Source organism: Astatotilapia calliptera, chromosome 15, assembly GCF_964374335.1.
Source record: "Astatotilapia calliptera chromosome 15, fAstCal68.1, whole genome shotgun sequence".
NCBI classification, from domain to species: domain Eukaryota; kingdom Metazoa; phylum Chordata; class Actinopteri; order Cichliformes; family Cichlidae; genus Astatotilapia; species Astatotilapia calliptera.
Genome location: NC_137436.1, coordinates 9,300,687 through 9,310,252, shown reverse-complemented (window position 1 = coordinate 9,310,252; position 9,566 = coordinate 9,300,687). Strand labels below are relative to the sequence as shown.

Here is a 9,566-nt window from a genome sequence, read left to right as displayed (position 1 = left end):
GCTGGGAATATTTCTTTTGAGCAAATCAGAAGCTTTAGAGGTGCTGGGTTCAGTAGTTGACTTAACTTTGCTGAAGCCAGCTCTTGCTGCTGCTGCTACATATTCACTAGGCTTTGTGAAAGTCTTTGAGTATGATTGATCATAATTCATAATTCACCCAGCTGGCTTTTTGTAGCAGTGATGTAACTTCCCTTTTCACGCTCAATGATCACATTTGCAGTTGACCTTTTCTTGCCAAGGAATTGTTTCCAGAGAAATGACTTATTTTCTTCTTCAAACATATTAAAATTCAAACATGAGGGGTTTACATAATGTGCAGCCAGCAGGGCAATAAGGGAAACAGACAGACAGCTGATCCAGCAAATCAGGGATCTGCATGCTGATTCACACACCTGTTTCGTCCAGTAGTGAGCTGGACAAATGAGAAGCAGACAGAGGATCCGAGGGAGGCAGAGAATGACTGAACAGCAGGATTTTGACACGGAGTAAATCAAAGACTAGAAAGAGTGTGCACCGTGGAGCAGCAGAATAACAGGTTCCTTAAAGACATATGAATAAATCTTCTGTTTTTTTTTTAGTTGATTTACATACATGTTATCCAAAGGCAGAATAAATTTGGAGCAGATTCTCACATTCTTACTACACTGTGCACAGACACATAGCTTAAAGACACATTTACGTTAGCTTTTAGCTACACGTTGCAGTTTCTCTGAGAATTGCATTTTTTGACCTTTGGGGTGAATTTGCTGTGCTGTGTCCATTCATGTGAAGATCGGCAGCTGTCTTGAATGTTCTTTCTCATTAAGGTCATTGCTGGTGTCTTTCCTGCTTGGCACTGGATTAACACACACCTGAACGCTCCAAACCAGCAAACTTCCAAAAGATCTGCTTGTATAGAGGTGCAAGCACTTGCTGTTTATCAATGAATCGAGTACATTGTGTCTACGTGTACTCGTATGACTTTGCTGCTTCTTTCCTTCTTCCCAATTCCTGTGGATACAGTAAGAAATTTTCCACATTTTGGCTTAATTTTTGTTGATAAATAATGACACAGTATAATATCACATGTGTTGTTACTCATCTGAGGTTGCATTTACCCAATTTTAAGATCTAATTTTAAAGACCACATTATTTTTTATTATGTCCTGAGGATCTACTTTCTCTTTGCCATGAATGCATTTTTTAGATCCAGCAGACTCAGAGTAACACTGCCAATTGATGCTCAGTGATATCTGTGACAGTAAAACAGCAAAGCAAAGTGGCCTGAAAGATCCTAAAATGCTACCCTGAGCTTTTTCAGTTGTGTACTTACTGTACTGTGCAAGAGTGTAAAGGCTGGATCGGTGCCTGTATGCGATCAGCCAACAGCAGCTGTGTTTGTTTGGTGAATCACAAACAGGGTGTGTTGGGAATATAACTCTCTGTGCCTTAACTTTTGAACATCTTCATCCACGATGACGACTGTCAGTTCAATGACAATGAGTTTGCTTGGGATCTCACAATCTGTTTGATGGATCAAAGTTAACGTGGAGGCGATATATTTCTTTTTAATGGCAGGTGATATTTGCGTAAGATGTTCTCTTTGAACACGTGCCGATGGGCGGTGGTGGCCAGCAGTGCATTGGAACAGCGAAGCATGATGTAGTTGTATAAAAAGAGACCTACAATGTGTTTGGCTCTGTGTTTTCTCAGGCTAGTGCGGGAGTCAGAGGAAGAGAGCGAAAGCAAGATTTTTATGATTGCATTTTAAAGCAAAGGTCCTGGCAGGTGACCTCCCACTAAATTCACCAGTGTAGACAGGTTAAAACCTTTCTCCAAAGCTGAACTCTTAATTGAGGGTTTCATTCACTCATCAGAAACAAAAATGCCAAAGCACAATTGATTATTTTTTGTTTATACCTATGAAAACATTCAGGTTTTTAAGGAACGGGAGATATAAGTGCATGCAGCTGATTAAATGTTAAATGCTTCAGCTCAATGGGTTGTGAGGAGAATGAGAGCTGTGAAGCAGGTCTTATAGATATAAAGACACTATGGAACCAAAGACTGTATGTAAAAGATGGGAGTGGGATTTGGCAAGTGGGGGAACCCTAAGTTTTGCTGCAGCAGTGCAGTGAGGTTAAATGACTCACTTAGAAATAAGTCGGATAATATTGTCTATTGTGAGCTCCAGTAGATTTGTTTTCCTTGTGGACAAGCTGTGGTCGGCTGACCTGTGCTGCTGCTGGTTCAGAGCCTTACCGCTCTTTGTGGATTTGGACAGCTGCACACTACAATATATAAGCAGATGTTACATGAGCCATCATGACTTCAGTCCAAACCGGTAACCAGTATAAGGCTAGTGTAAAGGTGGAATTGGCACGTTTTACAAATTGAACTTCTTCTAGAAGCCTGTTTCACAGAAGCAGTATTGACACCTGATCTGGGCGTGTATTTGTAGAGTTATTTTGAAGCATTATAAAAAAAACAAAAACAACCTTTAATTTCAATAGAGGGCAAAAGATAAAAACTGCATTCGGTACAAGCACTTTTTCACATCATGGAGGTAGTTAGTATATATTCCTATTGTGTATATTAATATGAATATTTATATAGAGATGTATATATTACTTAATGGTGTCTCCCTCATGTTTCTGCTGCTACTCAGGACCTTTCCTAATGGTGACTGAGTTTGCACCAGTGGAAAAATTCTTATTTCATTTTATTGTCAGAGATTTTAAAACAAGATAATATCAAGTGTACTTCATGTGCAGATCCAAATAGTAAACAGAGATTAGGACATTGCATTTTACCATATTTACATTCCATATCATAGCTTAAGATATTATCTTGTCTTCCTCTCCTGTCCTCTCTTTCTTATATCTGAGACTGAAGTTATTAGAGACTGAAAAATACAAAAACTTTATCTGTGATTGCTTTGGTAGCAAGCAAATTAACATGATTGCCCATAGTATGCATAAAAGATGCAGACCTATATGCAGACGCTTGCTAATTACTAAACTTGGAAAAAGTGCGATGCAGACTGTAAATAGCCAACATTCGTCTTCAAAGTTGTGTCACGGTTTGTGGAGACAGACCGTGCGGAGGTGTGTGTGTGGTGGACCCAGGTGCGAACACAAGTGAGGAGACGGGAGGGAACTTAAACAAAAAGCGAGCCTTTTATTGTTGCTGATGAACATGAATAAAACAAACGAGAACGAGAGCAGCACAAGAGCAATAACTAAACAGAAACCTAAACTGGGAACAAACTATGAAAGCTAACTATGACAGTAACCGTGACTGTGGCGAGGAAAACAGACGACCTGACAATGACACACTGAAAACAGAGGACTTAAGTACACAGGAGGTGATTAGGGGAAGAGGAAACACACGAGGGCAAACAGCTGACATACATGAACCTAATGGCAGGACAGGGGAGAGTACAACTAAGAACATGAACACAGAACACAAGACCTTTTACAAAATAAAACAGGAAACTAGACATGACACAAGGGGAACCTGATAAACCATGAACTAAGCTGCAAACTAGGCCTGACCGAATAACTAGATAACTGAAAAGAAACTGGAATACAGATGAAATAACAAAATAACATGAAACTCAAAAACACTGGGGCGCATGACAAATTAATTCACTTGATATCATTTTGTGTTAAACTGCTTGTGTTGTATTAAACTGTCACTTAATTACACATTAACTAAAGATACCAGAACACCACGGTGGGTCACCCACTGTAACCCCCCGGGGATTCCACCTCCTCTTGAGCTTCATGGCCATCACTATCTTGTTGCTTTCTTGTACATGTCAGTGATTAAATCCAATGTGTTGCATACAACAGGTTGAAACAAGGACTGGACAATATGTCAAACTTTTCCAACAGTCCATTCTCTCTAAAAATGTGATGTAATACAATCCACGTACCTTACAAATCAGAGCAAAGGTAAACTTGAATGAGTTTGTCACAGAATCTTCAACATTCACCTCGGACATATTCAGGCATTACTGGTCCAGTTCTGATAATTTCAGTTTTCATGCAGGCAAAGTGAAGTAATTATGGGTGTGTGGCACTGTTTGGTGAAGGGGAAGAAAACAGGCACCTGCTGGTCTTCATTAAAACTGAGGTCATTGCCGCTGGCTTATAGGAAGGAAAGCAAGCAAGCTTGTCCTTTCTGGGCAGAAAATGCAAGGTGGGTGATTCGAAGCAGATAGAACTTTGCCTGTAGGCAGGGTGGGTGAAAAATATTTCCTTCAACAATCCTCACATTTGTCCTGATGGTTTTTCTGCTAAAAACACTAATAAATGGTGGTGTTATGAAGCAAGCACAGAAATCAGACGCAGTGCTTGACTGCTACCTTTGAAATGGCTTTAATGAGCTTTTAGATATTATTTTTCCACACTTTTTCAGCTTTAAAATCGAACTACTTAGATGTGGAAAAAATTATAAAAACATGCCAGATAATAAACCAAAGACTGTGTTTTTCTGATAACAGCTCCAAATTACGGGTGCAGAAGTTTCCATCGACAAACAAGCCACAAGAGCTAAGACCTAAAGCCATTTGCCGACTGTGTTATCAGTGTGTTTTATCGCTTTTATTGAATTTTATGGCGTGAACTGTCCAGGATCTCTGCAGTGATGAGCACTTTGGCTCTGGAGCTCTGCACTATTGGATTTGCCCACGAGTAAACGGGAACAGTGACCGTTTCATTATGACAGAGCTTTTTGCCCATTTCCAGTATTGCACTACCTTCTGATTTACTGGATTCAAACCCTAGCCTGCATATTAAACGAAATGCCTTAAACCTGTATGGCTGGAAAGGAGGCTACTTGAATAGAAGTTTATGACTGAGTTTTCACTCAATTTATGACCTCAGAAAACACCTACCTAATGACGATATGGACTTATTTGCTTAATTGAATTTTTCTTCAGTACAAACATTAATTTCATTTCATAAATCATGGTCCCATTTAGAATGAATAAAATGATAAGCAGGAGAGGATTTGTGGGTATGAGTGTGCACAATTTACAGTCAGATCTCACTCCCAGTGCAAAGACAGCAACAACCAGAATGTTTAGCTTGAGGCTTATCTGTTGAATTCAGACCTAACTAATAACTCTGTTTTTTGCAGTGCTGTTGTTTCTGGAAAGTATAATTACAGATGTCAGGAAAATAATATTATTTGCCACTTTAAAAAGTGCCTTATCAAGCTATATACCTTATCAACAAGCATGGAGTTGCAGAACATGTTACATTAAGTTATTTCAGCAGTTTATTTCCCTCTTTGGACCCCAAATTAAAACTACACATGGCAGTAAATGTGTCTTTTAAGAGAAAAGGTTGAGGGTCATATAGATGTAGACTGATTGTAACTTTTTTCCCCTCCAGACTGAGGACAAATGCTGCATTGGGTGATTAAATCCAGGCCCTACGCTTAGACGCTTCTGGGGCGGATTTTCCGAGAGCAAGGGACTTGGCGCCGGGGATCCTGTGCATTTTCCACCCTGATCTCTGCTTGGCAGAGGCCTAAATAATAAAGCTCTTTTTACTGAGCTGCCCGGGGTTCCCTGTATACAAACACAAGTCCCCTGCCCCTCCACCCCCCTTGTCTATGCTGTTTTAACATGACCTGCTGCCACAGGGGTTTACCTTACACCCCCACTAAGCCCCTGTCCTGCAGTTGTCTGAAAGCCAACCCCCACTCTATCCCTGATTTTCTAACTCTCTCTCTCATACACACACACACACACACACACACACACACACACACACACGCAGACATGCTGGGGTCAAGCCATTTTGGTCTTGAGGTAATTTTACTTGGACCATGGTTCTCAATCCTGGACTTGATCAGAGGAAGCAGCAAACAACCTCACCATCTAAACCAAATCACACGGTTGAAAAAAGGTATGGAAACCCTCCAAAAGTGAAAAAGTGAAGGTACATTGCACCCATATACCTCTCTGCAGGTCAGTATTTCACATATGGTTTTGCGCTTGACTGTTATTTTTAATTGCATCATGGAGTGCAGTCGAGTCCAGTACTATCACGGAAACGTAGCGAGCGGTGATGAAACGTCCATTCATGCGGCCATGCGTGGATGTGTGTTTATTTAACTACTGTGCAGGTTAATCTTGAGCCTCAAAGCCTGGTGCTGTGCGTTAGTGCCAATGCTCACAAACCTTGCACGCTCTAATCAGCCTGCCAGCTTTGAAACCTGAAGCGCCAGAGCAACCTCTTCTCAGAGTTATGACCCAGGCCCCTTAGAGGAAACGTTAAAGGTAAATCAAAGAGCGTTTGCTGCAAGCCTTTGCATGAATACCCCGCTTGTCACAAAATGTGTGCTTTACAGTAGAAAATGTTCCACGTGTCTAACAAGACTGTTTGTCAATGTGTCAGTGACAGGATTTGGTGGGACCGTCACCTCTACATGCCCACAAACATAAAGCGTTTAATGGCGACCAAGTCTGCGAACGACTGTGTAGGCGGAGGGGTGAGCTCTAAAAGCCAAAACAGTAGCTGAGTTGTGGAGGAAAATTAAGTGATTTTTCCATTTTTATATCCACTGAGCCATTTCTCCCATGTACAATAAAATTAAAACAACACATAAGCCTTGGGGAATACTGGAAGAAATTAGTCCCCAACTGCAGTAGCTAATCAACACAGCCACAACACACTGTGTAAACGCCCATTTTTTTTCTTTTTTGCATGACAGAAATTTTTAAGGCAAGTGTTTTTTGTGCTTTAGCAGACCACACAAAACTCGCCATGATGTGATGTTATTGAAAAATTGCAGATAATTATAGAGTAGGGATGTTTAATAAGATTGTGTAAATGTTCTAGGTCTACTGGAAAAAATGACCGTGTTGATAAAGGCTGTATGCCTGAAATTTAAGTCGTCTTCATCTAAAATAATCATCTATACCAGTCTGAATACCTTCAGAGGCAACTTCTGAGCATAAACTACTTCATTAGATTTAGGTTCATTTATTGAAATGAATGGAAATATCGTACTTAAGGCAAACAGACTTTCGTATTTGATAGGACTGGCTTAATTCTTCTATGTGGCCTGAACTATCTTTGGCAGATTTCCTTGCCCTTTTTTTAAATAGACTTCAGGAATAGTTCTTCAGGCTTCTTGATGGGCATTTAAAGGTCTTCTTTGGATTTTGGCTGGGGTCTGGGTTCTGGGGAGGCCAATCCATGACTGATTGTGTTTCGCTTTGTCTTTTTCTGTTCAGGTGTGCTTTTACTGCATTGGCATCATTGTCACACTGAAAAATGAAGTTGTTGGCAATCAGACTCTTTCCACGTGGTACTGCGTGTTTAATCAAAATCCAGTGATGCTTTTGTGTGTTCATAATTTTATCAGTTTTGACAAGATCTCTAAAATCACTGGCTGAAATGCAGCTCTAAACCACAACAGAGCCTCCACCGTGTTGCACTCATGGCTGGAGACCAGAAAGCCTATAGAACTATTGCTCAAGACCACTTTAAAAAATTGTAAGAAAGTCTGAGTCACTCAAGACGTTTTGGATATTACTGTGAGCAACACTCATTAGCATTCAAACAGACAAAATCTCACTCGTGTTTTTAAACAACTAGAGGAGGCCACACACATACACGCTCACATTGGGTAAAAAAAATGACTGAACAAAGACAAACAAGACTGTTTTTTATCTTCTCTGTGGAGTGAAGAAGAAGAAAACAGTGGTACCAAGCGCTGCTTTGCTGGCGCCAGGCCAGTGTTAAATATCAGGACTCAGTTTACAGTTTGACTTCACAGCAGCACCTCCCTTCTCTGCAGTCCATCTGCGAGCGAGTTACATTTCTCCAGAATGTGCAGGGATGAGGTGCTCGCTGAGCAGCCTCTCCAAAACACGCAGAGTGGCCATCTGTGAATGACAAAGTCTTTAGCACACTTGCTTGAATTTCACTTTCAGTACTGGTAATACTTTCATCTCCCAAGTTTCAAGATTCCTCAAGGTCTTTTTGTTGCCATTGTTTTGATATCCCTGTTGTCAGCTAGACCTTCTTGTGTTTTAGTGGCCTGTCTCTGTTTTTCTCATTTCTCTTTTTCTGACTTTTGTCTATCCTTCTTTTTTCCACCCGTGTGTCAGCGCTCGGCTCCACACCGCTCCCTCTTTACTACTGTGTGTCAAATGTGGCCAGCAACATCAATCTCCGCTGCTGTTTGAAAAGGTAAGACAAATAGGAGGCACTGTGTCATGCCGTGATCGCCGCGGCTTCCTCTCTCCACATCTCTCTGTCCGATCCATGCTTTGTGAGTCTGATGGTTATCTGCACTCTTACGCTAACCGGCCGTGTTACTGGCAAACTGATGGCTTATTTCAAGTTTCTAACCGGCTGTGATCAGGCCTACAATCTAGTCCCTAAACCTCATTTGAAATAAACAACTGCTTACAGAATGCTTGCCTCCTGCTACCTCTCCTGCACAAGCTAAATATAGTGTAGAATTTAAACTGTGTATTTTTGGTTTTGTGGGTGCAGGATGGATCATGGTGTGGATAGCTGATAATATCTGTGAGCTAGCACTCTCGGGGTAATGACGCACTTTACCATCATGCACTGCAAAACAAATCATCTTGCCACAGAGTGAGGTACACCATCACCCATCCTGTGGTAATGCTGGTAATACTGGCAGTTTTGTAGTTCCACAAGGCCATACTTCAGCATGTCTAGGAGCGGGCCATATGACGGTATGCACCATGAGGTGTGTTACAACAACGGCTCAAGGGGGGAAAAACAGGAAGGTGCCATTTATCTTGAGTTGGCTCTGTTTTAAATGAGTATTGCTGTTGGATGATATGATTTACTTCCTTGTTGAGACTTTGATAGCATGATCTAGCACTCGTGTGTGAGGCCAGCACTAACCTGGCCCATGCTCTGTGTGTGTGTGTGTTTATGTGTGTGTGTGTTTTAAGTATAGGCCTAGCTAAAGCGGTAAGCTTAATTTAGCATGAGTTCTATTGAAAAGAGAAATGCCTGCTGGCATCTCTAAAAGCTATAAGATTACAAGATATCTGTTGTTAGAAAAAAAGGAATGTCGACTGTGATTGTGACTTCTAAATTTGGTCGCTCGTTGCCATGGTTGCCCCACGGCAAAGAAGGTCTTTGGGTTTGAAGCCAATGGCTGGCTGGGTCCTTTCTGTATGGAGTTATTGCAAATTCTCCGTATGCCTGCGTGGGTTCTCTCCGAGTACTTTGGCATCCCCTCACAGGCGTGTTTAGTTAATGTTTGATTCTAAATTGGCCATGAGTTTGAACGGTTGTCTTTCTCTCTGTGCCCTTTCATAGATGGTGACCTGTCCAAGGTGCACCCTGTTCAGACCTTGTGACAGCTGGAATAGGCTCCAGCACTCTAGCCTCCAGTGGTCCTGAACTGGATAAGAGGCTGGGTGCTGCACAAAAGTGTTGGTCTGTTGGGTTGTTCTGAGCAATTTCCTACATTCTCATTCATCCAGGTCAAGGTATCTGAGACTCTCCACCGTTTGTTTTTAGAATTGAAATAGCCTCATGGATGAGAGGTGAAATGTCTTTACAAATTTA

At 41.3% G+C, this 9,566-nt stretch overlaps 1 long non-coding RNA gene across 1 annotated transcript; it reads left to right on the top strand.

Moving 5' to 3' along the window:
* Positions 1 to 388: 388 nt before the first annotated feature.
* On the top strand, positions 389 to 5,522 carry LOC113006802 (uncharacterized). Its single transcript, XR_003269806.2, has 3 exons — positions 389 to 535; positions 807 to 1,001; positions 5,385 to 5,522. It is a non-coding gene; the product is annotated as an uncharacterized LOC113006802 (long non-coding RNA).
* The last annotated feature ends 4,044 nt before the right edge of the window (positions 5,523 to 9,566 follow it).